We start from the raw sequence: 24,098 nt of genomic DNA on the forward strand, positions 1-24,098 counted from the left end.
TTCTAGTAAAAATTGAGGCAAAGAAGGTGTTAAGTATCTCTGCCTTTTCCTCATCCTTTGTTACAATGTTCCTTTCCGTGTCCACCAAGAAGTGGAGGTTGTCCTTTCCCTTCCTCTTACTATTAATGTATTTATAGAAGGACTTTTTGTTGTCCTTCACAGTAGAGGCCAGTTTAAGCTCCAAGTGTGCTTTTGCCTCCCTAATTCTCTTCCTACAAGCCCTAGCAACATCCTTAAACATTCTGTGGGTTGCCTCCCCTCGCTTCCAAAGGTGATACACCCTCTTTTTTTCCCTCAGTTCCATTAAAAGTTCATGAACCATCCAGGCTGGCCGTCTGCCCCGGCGGCTCATCTTCTGGCACATTGGCACAGCCTGTCCCTGAGCCTTCAACAATTCTTCATTGAAGTAGGTCCAGCTCTCCTGGACCCCTTTGTTTTTAAGGGCTTTATCCCAAGGAACCCTCTGAATTAGTTCCTTGAGTAACCCGAAGTCTGCCCTCCGGAAGTCCAGAGTGGAGGTCTTCTTGATGGCCCTCTTGGCTTGACCAAAAACCGAGAATTCAATTATCTCGTGGTCACTGGACCCCAAACACCCTCCAACCACCACATTGCCCACCAGTCCTTCCCTGTTGGTGAAGAGGAGGTCAAGCATAGCCTTGCCCCTGGTAGGCTCTCGCAGCACCTGGGATAAGAAGCTGTCTTCCATGCATTCTAAGAACCTTCTAGACTGTCTCCTCTCTGCCGTGTTGAGTTCCCAGCAGATGTCAGGCAGGTTGAAGTCGCCCATGAGAACAAGGTCCGGAGATCTTGAGACAGCCCTAAGCTGCCTATAGAATGCTTCGTCAACATCTTCCTCCTGGTTGGGTGGTCTATAACAGACTCCAACCAGGGTGTCTGCCCTGCTGGTCTTCCCTCTAATTCTTATCCACAAGCATTCAACCCGATCGTCCCTAATCTCCATCTCAATGGCATCTAGTGCCTTTCTGATGTAAAGGGCCACCCCTCCACCCCTTCTTCCTCGCCTGTCTCTCCTGAAGAGCTTGTAACCGTCAATTGCAGCGCTCCAGTCATGTGAGTTGTCCCACCACGTCTCTGTGATGGCAACTACATCATAATTTTCCTGCTGCATCAAGGCTTCCAGCTCCTCCTGTTTGTTACCCATGCTTCGTGCATTAGCGTACATGCACTTCAGCTGGGCTGCTGGTTTCACCTCCGACTCTAGCTTGTCGCCCCCAGACTCTTGTCTGAGAGGACTATTTTCAGCCCCTTCCCCCTTCGAAACTAGTTTAAAGCCCTGTCGATGAGACCCGCCAATTCCCTACCCAGGATCTTTTTATCTTTGGGGGACAGTCCGTTCTCATATACAGTGATCTTTCCCCTTCTCTGGGACAGATGTACTCTATCTGTTGCCAGCTGGCCTGGTGCAGTAGAAAGTTTCCCAATATCAAAAAACCCAAAATTCTTTTGACTGCACCAGCCTCTAAGCCACTTGTTAACTATAGCTGCTGACCTGTTCCTTACTGTATTCCCTCCTGCAGTTAAGGGTATTGATGAAAAAATGATTTGTGCCCCTGACCCCTCAACCAGGTCTCCCAGGGCCCTGAAGTCATCTTTGATAGCCCTGGGAGTTCTGGTTGCAACATCATCATTCCCTAACTGCATAACTAGTAAAGGGTAGTAGTCAGAGGGCTGCACCAGTTTAGGCAGCCTACTGGTAACATCATTAACTTGGGCTCCTCGGAGACAACAGAGTTCCCTATGAGATGGGTCAGGCTGACATATAGGGCCCTCCATTCCCCTCAGAAGGGAATCACCAATAACAATTACCCTCCTCTTTTTTTTGAGGGAACAGGTCCTGATGCCAGCAGAAGACTGTTTGACCTTAGGCTGCTTAGCCTTAGGGAGAACCCCCGATGGTGTGTCCTCCGGCATCAGGACCACCTCACCCTCAATTTCCAGTGCTCCATATCTGTTTTCTAAGAGCAGCGGGGAAGGTGAGGGGAGGCAAGGAGGTTTAACTTTGCGTCTTTTGAGAGTAACCTGCGTCCATTCACCTCCGCTTTTTGAATAACCAGCCTCTGCTGGGGGAGCCTGCAGAGCCTGCTTACTCCGATTCAACTCTTTCCTCCTTTGGTCCATCTCCTTCCTCCTCTGGTTCATCTCTTTCCTACATTTCCTTACATTTCTAAGGCTAGCAAACTTATCCCTCAGTCTGGCCACCATATTAAGCAGATAGTCAACCTGCTCACACCTTATACAAGAGTTGCCCCCACTACCCTGCGTCTCAAGTGCCAGGCTCCAGCATTCTCTACAGCCAGATACCTGGACAGCTACCTGCTTCTGTTCTACCTCGGTCTGGGTCGACACTGATTATTTTAGGGAGATTTTGCTGCGAGTTACAACCATGGCTGTCCCTGGCCACAGCACCTACTACCAATTTAAAAAAAAAAAAAAAACAAAAAACAAACAAACAAAAAAAAAAAAACCAAAAACAAAAAAAAAAAAACCAACAAAACAAAACAAGGGCGGCGCGTGAGAGTACAAGAGAATACGGGCTGCCCGACGAAGTGAACGCCCCGAGCCGCAGCAGAGCCTTTTAAATTCAGCCGCTCCCGCCGCTGGGATCACGAGTCTGACCACGTGAAAGAGCGGCTGCTCCTTCCCCGCGGCAAAACTCGGCAGCGATGGCGATTCCCGCAGCCCGAAAAGGAGAGCAGTGGCTGGTCCCCGGCGGTTGCTGGTCTGGGTGCTGTCCCGAGGAAGCTGCCCGACAAAGTGGGCAATGCAATGAAGCTCTTTTTGCTCTGGCTGCTTGCCTGCAAGTTTTCTGTCTGTGAAGCTAGAGCCTGGCCAGATCTACCTTTACAGATTAAAGAAATCTTGCTACCATTAAACAATTCACGATTTTTGACCATCCTAGAGAAAATAAAGATACAATATAATCCTAAAGCAGATCGCAAAAGACAGTGCTAAGGATTGCATTTATGCCTCAATCTCTGTGTGCAATGCGTTCAAGCATAATCAATTCTTCTCTGTCAGTAAGAGGAGTGAAATGTAAAGATCGGAACTGTTAAGATCTAAGTTCTTCTTTACAGTGTTTGTTATCTTTGACCATGTATTATGCCAGCTCTGTAGAGCATTGTAACTAGTTCAACTTAAGCTTTGTGCCTTGTATGGGTTACATCAGTCTGTTAGACATGCTGCACTACAGAACTCTTGCTTTTGCTACACAGCTTAGCTTTACCTTGCTTGCTTCTGTGTTTGCAGTAGCATCTTGTATGGGATGAGAACAACTCCCATGACCAGATTGCTCACAAAAACAAAAAGGGGGATTTGTGGCAATGCCAGCGACGAGCAGCGTGAGCAATCTGGCAGTGCAGGCCTAGAGCCTGACATGGTGGTAGGCCATGCTCAGCATAAATGCAGAGTCAGCTAGCAGTGGAGCAAAACAATGCTGTGCCTGCAGCATGTAACTAAAACAAGACACTGGTAGCTATAAACATGGACAGTTATCTTGGGACAACAGGACATGCACCTGCATCAACAACCTCGTTGTGTCATTAGTAGTTGGACCAATAATCTGTAATAGTGCAATGTGTGGTCACTCATAGGGAACCAGTGGAGCTATGCCAACAGGGCACTCCGAGTTTATATAAGTTGTAGCAGTTGCCTTGCTACGCACTTCTGCCTTTCCTGTCTCCTGTTTCTTCTACACTTTACAGTGCTATACTTGCACTACAGGCCTGCTCCATAGGCCTGCACCTCAGGCCTGCACCATTGGCCTGCAACACTGGAACAATAAAGGAACAATACTCGATCACATTGGTCAGCCGTATTGATTCCCATCTCCGTTGTCTACAGCTTGCCATTTTTTTTTTATTTTTTATTTTTAAATGCAGTGTGGTTTTATTACAGAAAGAATAAACTAGTCCAAACTTTAACAAATTATGTTACAAATCCAGTTGTTCTATTTTTGTTTTCCACAGCTCTAAATATGTTAGCATAATTTTTTTTCTCTGCAGTATTTTGTTTCATTGTTTTCTGCGGACTAAATATTTTCCCCCAAATGTCACAACAGTTTTGTTGCTTCATTTCAACAGTTTTGTTAGTAAAACAGTGTGTACCAAAGTACAAGCAATACACATGAGAATGCTTTGTTTCTCACAGCTCTAGGGTTAAAGGATTAGACGTATACACATAATTTCCAAGCAAACCAGGGGAACTAAAGGAAGTACTAGGAATTTATTGCATAAACTGCCTGTCTAAAATGACATTTTATGTTGTATTCTCATCAGACTGTGTCTGAAAGTGCAGGAAAGTGTAACTATTTTGTAGGAAACACCTCTTAAAGGCTTTAATAATAAGAGCTAAATGCATTACTTGGCTTGTAGTGTTATTCTGAAGGAGGAAATGCTTTAAAGAATTATAGAATGTCTTCAAAAGCAGGGGAAAAATATGAGCAAACTTTAGAGAAGAGTAAAGAACTTCTGGTTCTCTGGTACATGATGAAAATCTGATGTCCTCTCTGTCCAAACAGTTTGAACTTGCTCATTGACAATGTTATCTTTCCTACAGAAATTTATCTTCCTGCTGTCAGCACCATGCCAGCACTGCTGCAAAATTCACTTACCTGTCCTGTCACTTCAACCTGCAGCCTTTTTGGAACCCCCTTTTTTCACTATATCTAGGCACAACTGTAGATTGGGTCTTCACTTCAAGCAGCAATTTTTGGAGCAAGCAGCGTTATGTATTCTTGCAGTGTACATTCACTGCAGGGTATTTCTTGCTTTTCAAATGTCTTCTTGAAATCTGTCTGCAGCTACCCAAGGCTTGAAAATTGTCAGCTGGCATTTGGGTTGCAACTTCAAGGGGTTTTGGTATTGTTTTGATCACATTTATTCTCATAGTCCATTTCCCCCCATCTACCACCTCCTCCTTAAATGCACACTATAAGGTCTGCAGGGTTTTAAAAACCATCTTTACACCTTGATACAACATCACTCATCATGTATACTTATACTTAAATGCTAATGCTATTATCTGCAATAGCTTTTCTAGCATCCAAACCATTTCTTAGAAACAGTCTTATCCTATCAAGCCAAAGGCATTAGACCAAAAATACTAATAGAGTGTCAATCACATCTTTGAAAATCACTTGAGACTGACTCATTTCTTATCCAAATGTAAACACATTTCTCTTTAAGAAGAAGCAAAACCACTACACAAACTACAATTAATCAAACTTGGTCTGGTTAGAAATGCTGTATGCATTCAATTAAATTTTCTTCTTGATGTTCTTCCTGCTACTTTTATCCCATTATAGATTCAGTACTCCTAAGGTTGGAAGAGACCTCAAAGATCATCAAGTCCAACCTGTCACCGGTCATGAGGTCTTCATGACTAGAAAGGGAGGACACTGCTGCTCACTGCAGGCCTGAACTCACAACCTTCCCATTAAGGGTCTTACGTGCTACCAACTGAGCCACTTGAGGTTCTAGTGTCTCATACTGTATGTAGACCCAACAGCTTGTGGTATGATTTGGCAAAGCAAAAACCATCGAGCAAGAGTATATTCTCAAGAGCAAATCATCTCCACGTAACAAATCAATTGACTCTCTAAATTTTCTCGAACACAATATTACCCTTATTTACATGTTTCTGGAATGAAGTTGTATTCCTCTTATACTTCCACTTTTCTACCTATTTCCAAAACCAGATTCCTCACTTGCTGTTTTAAGTACATTACACATCTGCATTTCTATCTATCAGTTTTTACAGATCTGGGATTTAAACCCAGGCTTTGGCAGGCAACTCAGCCCTGTTGCTTAGCAGCAGCTGAGACACATGTAAATGCAACAACGGAAATTCTCCCCATTACAGAAGTGGAAAGCTCCTGCCTGCTAAAAGCGGATGTTTATAAATTGGCCAGAAGCAGAGTAAGTGGCAATATCGGTTTTGAAAAATTCTTTCCAAACAAAATAGTCTTGAATACAAATCCAACCAGCCTGACACAACCTAAACAATTAGACAGACTGAGCATAAAATACCAAGAGACAGTATTTAATGATTGTATTGATTAGTATTTTAACAGCAAAACAGACCACACTCCATTTCATTTAATTGGTGAAATAATGGATTTATGAAAGTCAACTGCAAAACTTTTGCTGCCCTTATAGAACTGGGACTGAAGGATGGCCAAGGGCTCAGGTCCAGCCAATATGGATTTAGGAAGGGCAGGTCTTGCCTCTCCAACCTGATCTCCTTCTATGATCAGGTGACGCGTCTGGTGGACGTGGGGAGGCCTGTGGATGTGGTCTACCTGGACTTCAGCAAGGCCTTTGACACCGTCCCCCACAGCAAACTGCTGGCTAAGCTGTCAGCTCGTGGCTTGGACCGCAACACTCTGTGCTGGGTTAGGAACTGGCTGGAGGGCCGGGCCCAGAGAGTGGTAGTGAACGGTGCCACATCCAGCTGGCGGCCAGTCACCAGTGGCGTCCCCCAGGGAGCAGTGCTGGGCCCCATCCTCCTTAACATCTTCATTGATGATCTGGATGAGGGGATTGAGTCAGTCATCAGCAAGTTTGCAGATGACACCAAGTTAGGGGCAGATGTTAGTCAGCTAGAGGGTTGAAGGGCTCTGCAGAGGGACCTCGACCAACTGGACAGATGGGCGGAGTCCAATGGGATGTCATTTAACAAGTCCAAGTGCCGGGTGCTGCACTTTGGCCACAACAACCCCATGCAGAGCTACAGGCTGGGGTCAGAGCGGCTGGAGAGCTGCCAAACAGAGAGGGACCTGGGGGTGCTGATTGACAGCTGCCTAAACATGAGCCAGCAGTGTGCCCAGGTGGCCAAGAAGGCCAATGGCATCCTGGCCTGCATTAGGAATAGTGTGGCCAGCAGGAGCAGGGAGGTCATTGTGCCCCTGTACTCTGCATTGGTTAGGCCGCACCTTGAGTACTGTGTCCAGTTCTGGGCCCCTCAGTTTAAGAAGGACATCGAGACACTTGAACGTGTCCAGAGAAGGGCAACAAGGCTGGTGAGAGGCCTCGAGCACAAGCCCTATGAGGAGAGGCTGAGGGAGCTGGGATTGTTTAGCCTGCAGAAGAGGAGGCTCAGGGGTGACCTGATTGCCCTCTACAACTACCTGAAAGGTGGTTGTAGCCAGGTGGGGGTTGGTCTCTTCTCCCAGGCAACTAGCACCAGAACAAGGGGACACAGTCTCAAGCTGCGCCAGGGGAAGTTTAGGCTGGAGGTGAGAAGAAAGTTCTTCACCAAGAGAGTCATTGGTCATTGGAATGGGCTGCCCGGGGAGGTGGTGGAGTCACCATCCCTCGAAGTGTTCAAGAGGAGATTGGACATGGCACTTGGTGCCATGGTCTAGTCATGGGTCTGTGGTGACAGGTTGGACTCGATGATCCTCGAGGTCTCTTCCAACGTTGGCAATACTGTGATATCTTTTAAACTATATTCTTACCCTGAATGGTTGGACTAGATGATCCCTAAGGTCCCTTCCAACCTGGTATTCTAAAAATCTATGAATGTATCTATGCTGGAGGGTTGTGCCTATGGCTCATTACAGACTGAAGGCTTAAAATTTTGCATGTGTAGGATGCAATTTATCTTAGTCATCTAAATTTTCTACATCTAAAATATGGCTGCGAATGGAGAATGGTGTTTCCATACCATCATGAAGTTCTTACAAAAATAAGTGTTTAAGATCAGATTGATTACTTTTGAGAATTCTCCTTCAGTTCATTAGCTGTTAAATAAATGAAGGTGGTTTTGTTTTGCATAAGGCAGACAAAATGAATAATCCTCTGGAAATGTCCCTCTTTTTCCATTGACTCTAGTATAGCCCAAATGACAAATTAGCCTTCAGATGGCATAATTAACCCCAATGCTCATTGAATTGTATTATTTGTGCTGAAGCTCAATGGCAGGGATGATGGTGACTAAATAAGCAATGAGCTAGTGAAGAATGTCCTGAATTTTAACTCACAGGATCTGAGTATTAGCCCCAAAGGTGAAAATTATCTTAAATCCATTTCCACCTCTGACCCAAACTGATTCTAACAGTCTGCAAAGCAGTTATTTTGACACTGATCTTGTTTAGGACTCCTTTGACCTGAAGATAATTTAAAACATCGTCTACAGTGCCACAATCTCTGACCTCTAACTCCATTTGTTGTTTGTACATTTTAGATTTACATATTGCAAAAGGTTTCTTTCTTCACTGAATTCTGTAAAGCAGAAAAGAAAAAAGTAACAATTTTCCTATTCAGCATATTTGACAAAAAGTTTTATTTATCCCAACTGAACACCATTTATTTGTGGTTTTTTATTCCCTTCCAAATATGATAGTTTGTCAGCTTGTGTCAGTCATTCTCTATTCACTTCCATCAGCTGTGTCTCTGGCTCCCATGAGAACACTCCAGTTTTGTTGCAAGGCCCAGAAAAATGATAATCAACAAATATTTCTAGGTCAAATCTATTGTCACTCTGTCAGCATGTTCATGAGAAATACTGCTGCAATTAAACACTGATTTGCCACTCCAACTACCAGCATGACAAATACAAAACACAGTTTAGTTTATATAGATTTAAAAAAAATTATCCTCTTTAAGAAGCTTGTGAAAGATGTGCTTTATTTTAGGAAGTATTGATGGGTTTGTTCTTTCTGCAGGGAGGCAAAGGAAACCACAAACCGCAGTTGCACATTATGAAAAATTTATGGAAAACAAAGTTATTTTAAAATCTCCTTCTTTCACCACCACCTCCCTTTTCCCACCATATCTGCCCCTTTTCTACCCCACTCACCCCATTTTTGTCCTTTTTCCCTCTCAAATCCCAGAGCACCTGGGCTCTGTTAACATCTCCTCCCACCCCAGGTGTGGCCACTTTGCCCTCCCCACCCACTCCCCTTTTTAATCTGCCTCAGGAGAGGAAGAAGCCCCAAGCTGAGCCTATTTGGGCTGAAGGATCCCTTTCTTCTCACTGGTGAGTATCCATGGTGCATACTGGGGTTGGGGGGGACAGAAAGGCTGGGGGGCCCGGTGGTCCCCTGGTCAGTTAGGCGTAAGGTTGATTGGTACTCCAATATCGTTTGTTGGTGCTGGCTGGGTCTCTTTACTGGGGCTGAGCTCCGTGTGCTATCTTGGCTGGTTAGGGGTTTTACCCCTGGCTCTGGGATGGGTGCAAAAATGGTGGTGGTGGTAGAGCAGGAACCGTTTAGGTAGTGTGGAGGATGGTTTAGAGTGAGTAGAAGCTGGTTTGGGAAAATGAAGTCTGGTGAGGGGGGACACAGGGGGAGTTAAACTAGATGACCTTTGCAGGCCACTTCCAACTCTGGTGATTTTATGAACTAGTTCTAACCCCCTTGCCATGGGTAGGGACCCCTTCCACTAGACCAAGCCAGCATCTTTAAGGGCTTTATTTTTTTTATTATTATTTTTTTTTCCTCCATTGTACATGGAAATCAAAACATAATATGGTAACTCCAAACTGATGGATTTTGGATTTGAAGCTACCTTATTTTGAGAATAAGGTCTTCTGTATATTGGCATAAGAAATGAAATGATTACATGAAAATAAAGAGTGAATAAAAATTATTGGCATAAGAACCCTTTAAAATCCCACTGAATTTGTGGAAAGGGTTTGATTATTTTGATACTATTGCTCAGCAGACCTTAGCCTTTGTCTGAAGTGTAGGTAGTGGAAACACTGAGTTATGACTTTACTTCAAAGACAAGTTGTCTTACCAATATATTAAACTATGTCATTCTAGAAAGAAAATTCCTTAATGCATGCCTATTTTTGCAGCCTGACTTGGTAGATTTCGATTCAGAAAAAGAATAGGAAGGATACCCTAGGAGAATTGGGCTGGATGATCTTCAGAGCTCCTTTCCAATCCCTACCCCTCCCTGATTCTGTGATTTTTTTTTTTTTTTTTTTTTTGTAACAGGCATTTGTTGATAGCTTTGTTTCTGAGCACACCGAAATATATGGGAATAGGTACTCTTGTGTCTACTGATGTAACTTTTTTCCCCCCAGAAATATGTTAATTTAAAGGCAATTATTTCAGCAACTAACCTCAAAATCTTTTGAGTTTTACATTTAAACAGATTTCCTTTTTGAGCCTTCATAGTACCCCAAAAATCAAGTTTGGCTTCTGAGCTACCTGAGAAATGCATTTATGGTTAAGAAAAAGTTGGGGACGTAACTCAAGATTCTACATGCATGACTGTCAGAACTGTATTGGAGTTTGGAAATGCCAAGGTTCTATCTTGTGGCCCGTTCTAGGAAGGATGGCACTTTGCTTCTTGAGCAAGGAAACTTCTGTGTTCTCATTATACTGCATTCTGTCAATTTACCCAGTGATAGAAAGGATTGAAGCCTTAATACAATAAATGAGAAAGTGCATTTTGAATCCATCATGGATTATACAAAAAATTTTACTCTTACTTTGGTCAAACCCTTACCCACCACTACTATGCTTTCACTTCATGTGACCTGTGCACTGTTAGGGTTACTTTTGTAATGCAGTAAATTATCTACACACACAGTACCTAGGAATTGCTCTTCTACTAAAAAGGGGGATTTTGCCTTTTGTGCTCTTGTCTCTGAGATGCCTGCAAGGTAACATGATGTCAGCTGTCCCTTGAACCAGCTACTACATCAATGTGCTGATAACAAAACCTGAGAAAGCCACCTTCACCCAGCAAGCTACATGAATTCAGTCATACCACAGACATGCAGGACTTCCAAGATATTTTTATGACTCCAGGATTTTGAGGGATAGAAGGAGAAAAGGTTAAAAGTGTTCTTGCTTGTTGGTGTACTTCACAGTGACAGAGGCCATCACACAGAAATCAATGGTTGTCTTAGGACTGCATATGTGCTTCCATAGCATTATGCATAGAATAGTATTTCTATGAATCTGGAAACTTAAATATAGCCCAAAGTATTCTGGCAATATGTGAAATGCATGCACATGAGCCCAGAATAGATGAGAGCAAAGAAAATGATTGAGATGAACAATCACATGGAAATAAAAAGCAATGGTCACATGTATAGGAGATGGAAACAAATGACTGAAAGCTGCCTGAAGGCAAGTACTATTGGCAATAATGCAGGGATAATGTTTTCATAGGGATTAACTGTTCTGGAGCACAACATACTTTATATTCAGGTTGATTTGGCAGAGTCTTTACTGCTAGCTAACACTACTTCTTGTGCCTGTGCAGGAAAAAAATCCACCCTTGGATACCCAGAATGCAGTTCTTTTATCTCACACTGACAATTGCCCACTGGCTAGAGCTCAAGAGTTAATTTTCCACTGACAGTCTGCTTCCACAGGATGCCTATTAGAATTTGTGTGCCAAATTAATAATTTTCAAGTAATTATTAATTTTGGCCATGTGCTGCTGAAATTTTTGTATTACATGTGTTAAATTCAGCCTTTGGGAAGAGATTTGATTTCTTTGACCAAATGTTGTTATATCTACAAAGAGGTACATTTCTTTCAAAGAAACTGCTGAATACAAAGACCAGCTTTTATTTTTGGTTAGCAATATTTTTTTTCAACTCGGTTCTATTTCCCTGGACCTGCTGCTGATTTTCTGTGTGAGCAACTTTGAGAGTGAAAATAGGGTTCCTTTACATGTTGGTTTAGAGCAGGTATTCTCATTCATGGTTTTTTTTTTTAATGCTTCAAGGACACCTCAGGGTAGTAGATACAAAAAGCCGAAACTGTTCTTATCCTCTTTACTCTAGGCTGTACGTTAGAATAAGCCCAGCATTTGTGGCTCTGTGAAAATAACATCAGGCCCATTAAACACAATTTTCCTGCTATATAGAAAAACTCCAGGGGAAAGGAATCTTGAAAATAAATGAGTGGATAGCGTAATATACCATGGGGGCTAATTTGTGGCATGGAGTTGGCAATTCTAACACAAGGCCACTAATTTATTTGGCTTCCCTTATCATATATTGTATTTAACTACTAGCAAGACTAGTAGATAAATAATGGCTTCTTCAAGCCAAGATTAACATAGCACTCATACAATTAAATATGATTTTTAGTATTATAAACTCCTGTTTTCAGAATTACTTTTTATATAGCAGCTTTTCTGCCAGCTCAAGAAAAGAAACTTACAAGTATTAGAAATGCTTTAAAGAGCTGTTGCAGACTTTAACCAGAGTTTGCTTGCTGTCTTTTTAGGAAAATACTGCCCTATAGTGCAACTCGGAAAACCTACTTTTCTCAGGCTGAGTAGTTCTTTTTCAAAACAACCAAACAAATGGCAAGCATGGATATTGTAACTTAGAAAGTGAAATACTGGAAATCATTAATTCCTAAAATAACAAATGGACTATGAAGACATCCCTTATTCTGCACAAATGAGCAACAGAAAAGGTGCACCTATGCACTACCTTTACTGTGAAGCTGATGATCAGCTGTATCTCTGTGAGGCTTTTGATATACACAAAATAGTATGACTGTTCCTTCAGGAAGACCTTAGGATTTGGTCACTGATGAACAATTATGAACTTAGAGTGATGGATTACCATTTAAGTGACTTGTCCTAATCAAGAAACTGAGAGAAATTTGATGTTTGTATGCAATGTTTGTACCAAGTTTATCATCCCGTACGTAATATTAAAGCCAATGTGCCGAAGGTGCTTTTTACTCAAATGCAGAAACTGGACTTTGAGGAAAGCAGATGTTTTATACAAATGAAGTTAGGAGTATTAATGAAGTATACAGAGGACAGCACTCAATGTGCCAGTGTTACCAGCATCTGCGAAAGTGGGAAGCAGTAATTTAGTGAGAGGAACAACTGCATCCTTCCCAATAGGCATGTGAGTTGTGAAACTCTGAAGGGAACTAAGGACATTTGCATTTCTCTGGGACCACATCCAAAGAGAAGCACCTTCCAGCTACCTGTGTTTAGCAGCTGGCTGAAAAGCAGTTGGCTGGAGCAAATTCTGGTGAAAACATATCTTTACTAGAAGGGAGGCATCTCTTGAAGTCATCTGCAGGCTGTAGCTGGGGTGTCCTGTGAATATTTCACAGCACAATTTCTTGTAGATGACTCCATTGTTTCAGTTACATGGTTTAATTACATAATTATCTGCAATAATATGTATTATAAAAGTAGGCACTGTAATTGCCACATTAACACCAACACAATTAAAAGTGTGTCCAGTGCCAGAAAGATACTCAGAAGTCCCAGTGGAGGCCAGTGACAAGCGGAGTCCCTCAGGGATCAGTCCTGGGATCTGTCTTGTTCAACATCTTTGTGGGTGGCATGGACAGTGGCATTGAGTGCACCCTCAGCAAGTTTGCTGATGACACCAAGCTGTGTGGTGCAGCAGACACAATGGAGGGAAGGGAGGCCATCCAGAGGGACCTTGACAGGCTGGAGAGGTGGGCACAAGCCAACCTCATGAGGCTCAATAAGAGCAAGTGCAGGGTCCTGCATCTGGGTCGAGACAAATCCAGGCTGGGCAGTGACTGGCTGGAAAGTAGCCCTGAAGACAGAGACTTGGGGGTGCTGGTGGACGAGAAGCTCAACATGAGCTCTCAATGTGCACTTGCAGCCCGCAAAGCCAATCAGATCCTGGGCTGCATCAGGAGAAGTGTGGCTAGCAGGTTGAGGGAGGTGATCCTCCTCCTCTACTCAGCCCTGGTGAGACCCCACCTGGAGTACTGTGTCCAGTTCTGGAGCCCCTATTACAAGAGGGATGTGGAGGTGCTGGAGCGTGTCCAGAGAAGGGCCACAAGGATGATCAGAGGGCTGGAGCACCTCTCCTATGAGGACAGACTGAAGGAGTTGGGGCTGTTCAGTCTGCAGAAGAGAAGGCTCTGAGGTGACCTAATTGTGGCCTTCCAGTATCTGAAGGGGGCCTACAGGAAGGCTGGGGAAGGACTTCTCAGGATCTCAGGTAGTGATAGGACTAGGGGGAATGGAATGAAGCTGGAGGTGGGGAGATTCAGGCTGGATGTGAGGAGGAGGTTCTTCACCATGAGAGTGGTGAGGCACTGGAATGGTTTGTCCAGGGAGGTGGTTGAGGCCCCATCCCTGGAGGTGTTTAAGAGCAGGCTGGATGAGGCTCTGTCCAGCCTGATCTAGTGTGGGGTGTCCCTGCCCATGGCAGGGGGGTTGGAACTAGATGATCCTTGTGGTCCTTTCCAACCCTGACTGATACTATGACACAAGAAGCAGTGGTAGCTGGAGCCTGTGACAATGAAAATAAACTCGAGAACTGTTCCTATTCATCAGTTCTTGTGCATTTGGTATTAGCACCAGGGGCAGGAATCACACAGGCAAATGGCTTTAACCATCTCCTAGCCTGATCAGTTTGACAGGCAGGAGCAAATCAGTGCATATCTGTCAAGAAAAGCTGTGAAAAGTCATGAGTATGCATATAGGTGTGTAACTTCCTAGTAAGGGATAACAGCAGTTCTAGGGTTTATCCTTACAAGTAATAGGGGACACAGGCATCTAGACATAAGTATTATAATTGAATATACCTCTGTTGACAAGGTGTGGCCGGTTGACGTTGCCCCCTTAAGAAAGGGAATATGGTGGACGGAAGTTGGTAAACGGAAGGAATAGTCTAAACTATTTCATTGGTAAAGTGGGAGGAAGCACCTTCTGAGCTGGGACTATACTGGACATTTCCAGCACTTCTCAGTCAGTCTTGCTTCCGCCTCTTCTTCGTGCTGCAGCTTTTTCTGTGCTGGGCTTTCTGCCAAGGCCTCGGCCTTGAAGATAGATAAAGGCCGGTATATTAACTCCCTTCCAATTAACACGAGCTGCTTCTAACTTTTTTCCCTCTCTTTTCTTTCTCTTTCTATCCCATTCTGGGGAAAGGGGGGGAGAGAGGGGAGAGCGGAGGTGGGGAACCCCTCTCTGCCGAGGGGGTCACTCTCATTTCTGTGTTACTCTGTTGTATATCTTTGTATATATTGTAGATATTGTAAATTTGTAAATAATCCCCTGCATTCCCTACGTTGCTTTGTAAATATAGCTCCACTGCTTTGCTAATTCAGCTTGTGAGGTTTTTTTTTTCCTTTCCCTTCAATTTTTTTTTTCCCCTTTTACTTTACAAGGGGGAAGGGAGGAGGCTTCTTGGCCTTACCCCTTGCACCCACCACATTTTTTTTTATTGGCGTACCCAACGTGCGGCAGATAATTAGTTTAATTTATTATTTGATTGATTTAGTGTTTTCCAGCTGAATTAGCAAACATGAAGGTATTGTGGTTTGTGGAGTGATTATTCTTTTCAATTTTTGGGGCTCTGATTTACAGATATTGTTTGGGTTTGATTTTGGATTACCTGGGTAAATATTTGGTGCGGACAATTTATATGTGGGTTATGTATAGAGTTAAATTATGGTATGGAAAATGTATTAATTTATTATGGCCAGTGAGATACAGGAATGTTACCTCCACCACTCTCCCAATTGAGATAAAGGGTTTTAAGATTCTGCCTGAGGAGACAGTAACTTTAGGTGATGCCTGGGATCCAAAGATGATTTATGTGATGTGTATAATTCTGCTGCTGGTGATAACTAATGTGTTTTCTCTGTATTCCTTGTGGCGAGAGAAAAAGGTGTCCAGGGCGTGTTTTGCTATTAAAACTAGATCAAAAAGAAAACGCCGTGGCTCTCGATCAGTCCCAGAGTCATCTAGTGACGAGGACTGTGGAGAACCCGTGTCAGTTAAAAAGAAGGCTAAAAAGTTAATTGGTAAAGCAGCTCTAAATGACTTTGCTGATTCTAGCAAGCAGCCAAGGGCATCAGCTGGTATCAACATGGCGCCTACTCCTTCTCCCACTTCTCCTTCTTCTTCTTCTTCTCCGTCGGCCATTAACGGAGCAACGTCACTTCCACCCACTCCCTCGGTGGGACCGGAAGTCACTGCCCCAGCAGCTGATTTATCTCAGGACCTGTCAGCTTCCATTAAGGTGGCTGTAAATTCAAACACAGCTCCAGTTAAGGTGGCTCCTTTAAAGACTAGAGCTGGAAAGGGCAAAGATGGAGGAGAAGAGGAGGAGACTGATCCTGGTGAGGGGCCCTCTACTCTAAAAGATCCTGCTCAGGAGGAAGAGAAGGTTTGTTTTAAAGATCTAGCTAACCTAGTGAGATCAAAGCAGGATAGACATGAAGCTAGGAAAGCAGCTGGCAAAGGTGGTTCTCAGCTTAAAGAGATCCTTAGGAGAATGACAGCACGATTTTATGGGCAAAGAATTCAGGGAGATGAAGATCAAGATGATATTACAGACTGTTCTTCTCCAAGGGAGGAATTGCGTGATGTCCGTAAAGATTTCACCAGGGCAGATAAGGAGCCAGTTCTAGCTTGGCTTAGTAGGTGTTATGATACAGGTGCTTCAGCTCTAACAGTTGGAGACAAGTCGGCAGCTCAGTTAGGAACTCTCTCAAGGGACAATGGAATAGATAGACATCTAGGCGAAGCTCTCGGTAAGGTTAATCTGTGGATACGCCTTTTAATAGCGGTTGCCCTGAGATACCCTTCCCGAGATGATCTTCCCTGGAATCCTAAACCCTGGACTACCATAGATGAGGGAATTAAGCGCTTGAGAGAATTTGCTGTTAGAGAGCTACTCTATGGTGAACATGAAACTCTGAATCCTGATGACATTCCTGTGGGTATTGGTCTTGCTAAAAAGATCATCAAACTTGCTCCTTCTAATTATGCAAACATTCTGGCAAGCAGAATTGTGTCAAGAAGTTATGGTGGAGCTTCTCCCACGGTTGGCCAATTCAGTGATCAAATGAGACAATTGGAGGATAGTATGACACGTGGTTCTTTGGTTTCAGCCATCAAAACTATGTCTGGTGATATTCAGAATTGCATAAGAGAGTTAAAGGATGAATTTAGAAATTCCATATCCCAATTGGCACAAAGGGATAGTTTCAATTCTCCCTCCAGATGGGTACAAGTTTCATCTGTGAGGAATACACATCCTCCAAGGAGGTCATTCCAAAACAGGACATTCCAAAACAGGTCATTCCAAAGCAGACCACCAAGGCAATCACGTAGAACTATTTGGATAACTCTGCGTGATCAGTTTGGTGAGAACATGAACCGCTGGGATGGCCAACCAACTTCTAATCTTTTCAGGAGACTGAGGGAATTGCAAAGTGGCAGAACCCGAGGTAGCAATACCAGAAGGGTAGCTGTTACTTCCACAGTTCCCCAGAACGACTCTTATGGCTCCAACAGTGGCTCCAGTTATAACATGCAAAGTTATAACCCTGCAAACTATGTGCAATGCACGTGTGCGCATGTTCCCCATAACTAGGGGTGCCCTGCCTCCCGCCAGGGGGAGGAGAGGGATAACAGAGATAATAGAATCTATTGGGATGTGTACATCCAGTGGCCTGGCACTTCACAATTTCGGAAGTACAGGGCCTTGGTTGACACAGGAGCTCAGTGCACCATAATACCATCAAACTATCAGGGATCAGAGTCTATAACTATTCTGGGAGTCACTGGTGGATCTCAAGAGTTAAGTAAGGTAGAGGTTAATATAAGTTTAACTGGTAAACAATGGAGGAAGCATACAGTTGTGACCGGACCTGATGCACCTTGTATTTTGGGAATTGATTTTCTGAGAGAAGGGCGTTTCAAAGACCCTAGAGGTTACAAATGGGCTTTTGGAGTAGCTTCAATAGAAATTGATGGACAAAAATTGAAGCTGTCTGCCAGACCTGAACTTTCTGATGAATCTGCAGTTGTGGGACAACATAAGATACAGGACATTAAATTGCCGGTTGCTTCTCAGACTGTGCATCACAGACAATACAGAACCAACCGTGACTCTTTGTTGCCCATTCAGAATCTGATTCGTCAGTTGGAGAGTCAGAAAGTCGTCAGCAAAACTCATTCACCTTTCAACAGTCCAGTGTGGCCTGTGCGGAAGCAGAATGGAGACTGGCGTCTGACGGTAGACTACCGAGCCCTGAATGAAGTGACACCACCTATGAGTGCAGCAGTACCAGACATGATGGAGCTACAGTATGAGCTGGAATCCAAAGAGGCCAAATGGTATGCTACCATAGACATTGCTAATGCATTTTTCTCTATTCCCATAGCAGAGGAATGCAGGCCTCAGTTTGCTTTCACCTGGAGAGGAATCCAGTACACTTTCAACAGACTGCCAATGGGCTGGATCCACAGCTCAAGCATATGTCATGCAGTGATCCACGATGCTCTGGAGAAAGGCGGTGCTCCAGAACACATCCAGTTCATCGATGATATCATCGTCTGGGGTAAAACTGCTCAGGAAGTCTTCGAGAAAGGTAACAAAATCATTGACATTCTTCTGAATGCAGGTTTTGCCATCAAGCGAGACAAGGTGAAAGGACCTACCACAGAGATTCAGTTTCTGTGAGTGCGATGGCAAGATGGACGCCGACACATTCCAGTGGATGTGGTAAATAGAGTCTCTACCATGGCAAGTCCCACAAACAAGTAAGAGACCCTACGTTTCTTGGGGCTAGTGGGATTTTGGAGACTGCACATTCCTGGATACAGTCAGATTGTGAAACCTCTGTATGATGTGACTCGAAAGAGAAACCATTTCCACTGGGGACCTGAACAACAAGCAGCCTTTGACCAGATAAAGCAAGAGGTAATTCAAGCAATGGGTCTGGGACCTGTCCGAGATGGTCCAGACATTAAGAACATTTTGTACACGGCTGCGAGTGACAATGGTCCAACCTGGTGCTTGTGGCAAAAAGCTCCAGGTGAGACACGTGGACGACCTCTTGGTTTCTGGAGTCGAGGTTACAGAGGTTCAGAGGCTAACTATACTCCAACAGAGAAAGAAATTTTAGCTGCCTACGAAGGAGTAAAAGCATCTTCTGAAGTGATTGGAACTGAATCACAACTTCTTCTAGCTCCCAGATTACCAGTTTTGAATTGGATGTTCAAAGGCAAAGGCTCCACACCACATCATGCCACAGACTCAACCTGGTCTAAGTGGATGGCTCTGATAACACAGAGAGCCCGAATGGGAAATCTTGAAAGACCTGGTCTAGTGGAGGTGATCTCAAGTTGGCCTGAAGGTATCAACTGTGCTAAACCTCCAGAGGAGAAAGTAACTCGTGCCAAAGAAGCTCCTCCTTACAATGACCTTTCTGATGATGAAAAGAAATACGCTTTGTTCACAGACGGTTCCTGTCGTCTTGTTGGAAACAAGCGAAGGTGGAAGTCTGCAGTGTGGAGTCCAACACGCCGAGTTGCAGAGGCGAAAGATGGAGAAGGAGAATCCAGTCAGTTCGCAGAGGTAAAAGCTGTCCAGCTAGCTCTCGACGTAGCTGAACATGAGAGATGGCCAAAGCTTTATCTCTACACCGACTCATGGATGGTAGCCAATGCTCTATGGGGTTGGCTAAAGAACTGGAAGAAGAGTGGTTGGCAGAGAAAAGGAAAACCCATTTGGGCAGCCAACCTGTGGCAGGACATTGCTGATCGAATTGAGAGAATTCCAGTGAAAGTGAGACACATCGATGCTCACATTCCTAAGAGCAAAACTACTGAGGAACAGCAACACAACCATCAGGCAGATCTAGCTGCAAGAGTTTCTCAAGTAGACATGGACTCTAATCTTGATCTCGACTGGAAACACCGAGGTGAGATATTCTTAGCTCGGTGGGCTCATGATTCGTCAGGACATCAAGGCAGAGATGCAACATACCAATGGGCTCGTGACAGATCCATAGACACTTCCATGGATGCTATCACACAAGTCATCCATGACTGTGACATTTGTGCTGCTATTAAGCAGGCAAAACGACTTAAGCCCTTGTGGTATGGTGACAGATGGTCCAAGTACAAGTATGGTGAAGCTTGGCAGATTGACTACATCACTCTACCACGTTCTCGTTCTGGTAAGCAATACGTGCTTACTATGGTAGAGGCAAACACTGGATGGTTGGAAACTTATCCAGTTCCACATGCAACTGCACGCAGCACCATTCTCGGTCTGGAGAGAGAGATCCTGTGGAGACACGGAACTCCAGAGAGGATTGAGTCAGACAACGGAACTCATTTCAAGAACAACCTTGTAAAGAACTGGGCAAAAGAGCACGGTATTGAGTGGATATTCCACATTCCCTACTATGCACCAGCTTCAGGGAAGATTGAACGCTACAACGGTTTGTTGAAGACCACTCTCAAAGCCATGGGAGGTGGATCTTTGAAAAACTGGGAAAAACATTTAGCACAAGCAACCTGGCTGGTAAATAGTAGAGGTTCAGTGAACCGAGCTGGACCTGCACATTCAGATTTGCTACGGAAAGTAGAAGGTGATAGAGTTCCTGTTGTTAGAGAAAAGAACCTGTTAGGAAAAACTGTTTGGGTATTTTCACCCTCAGGAGAGGCTAAACCTGTCCGAGGGGTGGTTTCAGCTGAAGGTCCGGGTCACACTTATTGGGTAATGCAAGAGAATGGTGAAATTCAGTGTATTCCACAAAGAAATTTAACTTTAGCTGAAAGAGGTTAATTTCAAACTGTTGTACAGCTACATCGCGTCCAAAGGAAGAATCAACGACGAATCTACGGTGCACGAACCCTGAGAGCCCTGAGTCAACTAAGAGACCCTGAGAATCCCTGTTCCCCTTTTCTTCACTTCGTAGGTGAAGAAATGAACTGTTTTCCATTTTTTCTCATTTTCTGATTGTCTTGGACTTTTGAATCATCTACATCTGAGCATAGCCGGAATGGACTATGAACTTTACTCACGAACTGTAAATATCGTTTTGGATTGGATGGACAGTGTGAACAGCCAATGAAATTGTTTAGAAGGGGTGGACTGTGGCCGGTTGACGTTGCCCCCTTAAGAAAGGGAATATGGTGGACGGAAGTTGGTAAACGGAAGGAATAGTCTAAACTATTTCATTGGTAAAGTGGGAGGAAGCACCTTCTGAGCTGGGACTATACTGGACATTTCCAGCACTTCTCAGTCAGTCTTGCTTCCGCCTCTTCTTCGTGCTGCAGCTTTTTCTGTGCTGGGCTTTCTGCCAAGGCCTCGGCCTTGAAGATAGATAAAGGCCGGTATATTAACTCCCTTCCAATTAACACGAGCTGCTTCTAACTTTTTTCCCTCTCTTTTCTTTCTCTTTCTATCCCATTCTGGGGAAAGGGGGGGAGAGAGGGGAGAGCGGAGGTGGGGAACCCCTCTCTGCCGAGGGGGTCACTCTCATTTCTGTGTTACTCTGTTGTATATCTTTGTATATATTGTAGATATTGTAAATTTGTAAATAATCCCCTGCATTCCCTACGTTGCTTTGTAAATATAGCTCCACTGCTTTGCTAATTCAGCTTGTGAGGTTTTTTTTTTCCTTTCCCTTCAATTTTTTTTTTCCCCTTTTACTTTACAAGGGGGAAGGGAGGAGGCTTCTTGGCCTTACCCCTTCCACCCACCACACAAGGTCTATATAAAATCTTATTTGAATTAATGAGCTAAGAATTTTTTAATTTTTTTTTAAATAACTTTGTTAACATGGGATTAACTTTGAGGTGAACTGTAATGTTGATTTATGCTTCTGTTTATACTGCTAGGCCCCTGAAGATTCTATTTAAAGCTGTATATTCTGTTCTGGGCTATCCTTGCAACCAGACAGCCAAACTTCACACCTTCTTACATAGGTGGATTTCACGCCAAGGTCTTCTGAGAGTGTTTCATATGCATTTCAGCAAAATGGCAAAATCTCCTTGAGCCTTAATTTCCTGGTGTTGATTACTTTACCATTGCCATATGGTTTTTCATTTTTTGTTTGCAATTGAATATAAAATTAAGATAGCTAGTTAATTCTCATGCCAAGTAGTTGCAAGGCATCTCAATTCAGCAATCAATAGGTTTGTAAGTGCAAATAGTCTGTTCCTGGGAGCCTTAATTAAACATGAAAAGATGGAAATCTACTCTTTGAAGAAAAAGTAAGTTGATATCCCAAGGTACTGGAAATGTTTAGACTATGATTAGTGTTGTGAAGAAGTTATTAAATTTATTAATATGAAATATTATGAAAATATTATTTTTATGAATTATAAAATTATTAATAACCAATGAATCACTAACTTGTATACATGTTCTAGTGCATGTTCGTGAAATACATTCCATAAGTGGCTTAGTGTTATGAGTAGAACTTAATTGAACTAGTTACAGACTATTTCTATATTTATATAACAAAGGATGTGGTTCCACCGCTTGGCCACTAGATGGTGAGTTGGCAGAACGTGGGTGGCTTCTGGCTATATACAGCAGTATTATAATCTTTCTATACGTCAGCACTTACTCTGCTAGACGTGGATACTTTGAACTGAGTGCTGGTGGATGGAAAGCACATGGAAGATACTCTTTAGCTGTTGTTTGTAGCGAGGTGGGGGTCCAGCAGACGACTGTCACTGGACTGGTTCCTAGTTGAGTTGGACAGCGGCGTTGCGTTACTGTCTCCTCTCTCCGTAGCAGTGGAGAAGGAATAATGGAACCTGGGCTTAGCATGGAAGCAGGTTCCCTTCAGGACTTAGTCGATTCCCTCCAGACAACAAGGGGTCAGCCCGTGGGGTCGGCCCTCGCAGTCAGCTCACACAACAGGGCAGGGTAGTGGTTGCCGGTAGGCGGGCTCAGAGGACACGGCAGCAGACAAAGCTACGGGGTTGGCCCAGCTACAGCGATTCTCGGGACTGATGTAAACAGCCTTGGGGAGAGAATGCGGCTGCGTTAGGTGGCAGATTCTCATTTACTGAGCTTAAAGGAATAGCGGGACGTTCAGAGTGGTCCCGGGTTTGGTGCAGTATAGGCACGAACAATGCCTTAGTCTTCCCTGAGGTTCACAGGGCTCAGAGCAGCACACATGGCGGCTCCTCTCCCGCTATGACGGGGCTAGGCATATGTGGACTCAGTCTCGATCAAGTCCTATCTCCCTGGCAACTAGGCAGATCTTACCCTCGGGGGTTGGTCCAGTCCTCCGGTGGCACGGTGGGCTCTCCTGGTCGGTTTGACTGGCTGTAGCGACGCTGGGCTCCTTGGGCGCAGCGAAGGTCCTCCTTCTGGAGATGATCCTCACGATTGCTTCTCACGATGCAGAGGCTTTCAGTATGTGTGCATGTATAACAGAAGCTAACAACAATAAGCTCAATGACAGAGGCCATGGCTCAAGAGTCATCCTCTCGAGCAAGCACAGAGACAAAGTGAAAGAGGAGGCAACTTGTTTACCAACTGGGGTGATACTTACAGATTCCTCGAGGCTGGGCTTGACCCATGGGCACTCTCATAAACAACTGGCTTCAGCCTATAGAAAGCATGAAGCTAGGATTATGCCCATACTTGGTATTTGCACGAGCACTGCATGCGCTGGGTGCATGCTGGCCTGGCTAATGCTTTGGCTTTTGTTTTCCTCCTGAAGGAGGGGGAACTTGTCCACGTGTTGGGACAAGATTCAATATTTGGGTATAATGTGCCTTCACCACAATTAGTAGAAACCTGACTGGAATCGTAACTAGTGTCTACATGATAGTAAAAGCTGCATTTAACTTGGTAACTAAGCAAACTCCCAAATGCCTTTCCATACCATGGAACCCAGAAAAAGCACCTCAAGTTTCATTACCTGCACAGCTATAGCTACCCACAGCACCATATGCTGCAGTGCTAATAGTGATCTGACATCTTGAAGTACCACAAGCAAATGGAGCAGGCTGAAACTCAATGCATGGCTGTGAGAACCATGGTCCGGACTAATTGGACTCCTTTAATTTTTGGAGTGCTCATACCCAGCTACAGTGACTAAGAGTTGTTCATTTGGAAAGCTCCAGAAGCACGTATCACCAAAGTAATTTAGTTTTCTGAAGGACTAATGAGATCCCCAGGAAGGTGGAGCTGAGGCATGGGGTCAGAGATGATGTATCAGGATGAAAGAACTTGGTTCAGGGCACAAGTTCCCATCTATACCTTTACAAAGCAAGAATGTGGTTTTCAAACCTACTGAAATACTCTTAACAGTTTAAACAAACAGCAATGTTTATAGGTCAAGAAATGTGACAGACTCAAGTCCCTAAAAG

The 24,098-nt window shown here is 44.0% G+C and overlaps 1 protein-coding gene and 1 long non-coding RNA gene across 6 annotated transcripts in view; both read right to left on the bottom strand.

The window, feature by feature from the left end:
• The window catches only part of VSNL1 (visinin like 1), a 199,211-nt gene that overhangs the window by 75,938 nt on the left and 99,175 nt on the right, over positions 1-24,098 (bottom strand). The gene's annotated exons all lie outside the window — the stretch shown is intronic.
• On the bottom strand, positions 22,020-23,194 carry LOC137443373 (uncharacterized). Its single transcript, XR_010987866.1, has 2 exons — positions 22,987-23,194; positions 22,020-22,738 (listed from the first exon to the last, which is right to left on the bottom strand). It is a non-coding gene; the product is annotated as an uncharacterized lncRNA (long non-coding RNA).

The sequence above is a fragment of the Melanerpes formicivorus genome, unplaced genomic scaffold, assembly GCF_026170545.1.
Source record: "Melanerpes formicivorus ecotype bairdi unplaced genomic scaffold, bMelFor1.0.p_v2 SCAF_9, whole genome shotgun sequence".
Taxonomy (NCBI): domain Eukaryota; kingdom Metazoa; phylum Chordata; class Aves; order Piciformes; family Picidae; genus Melanerpes; species Melanerpes formicivorus.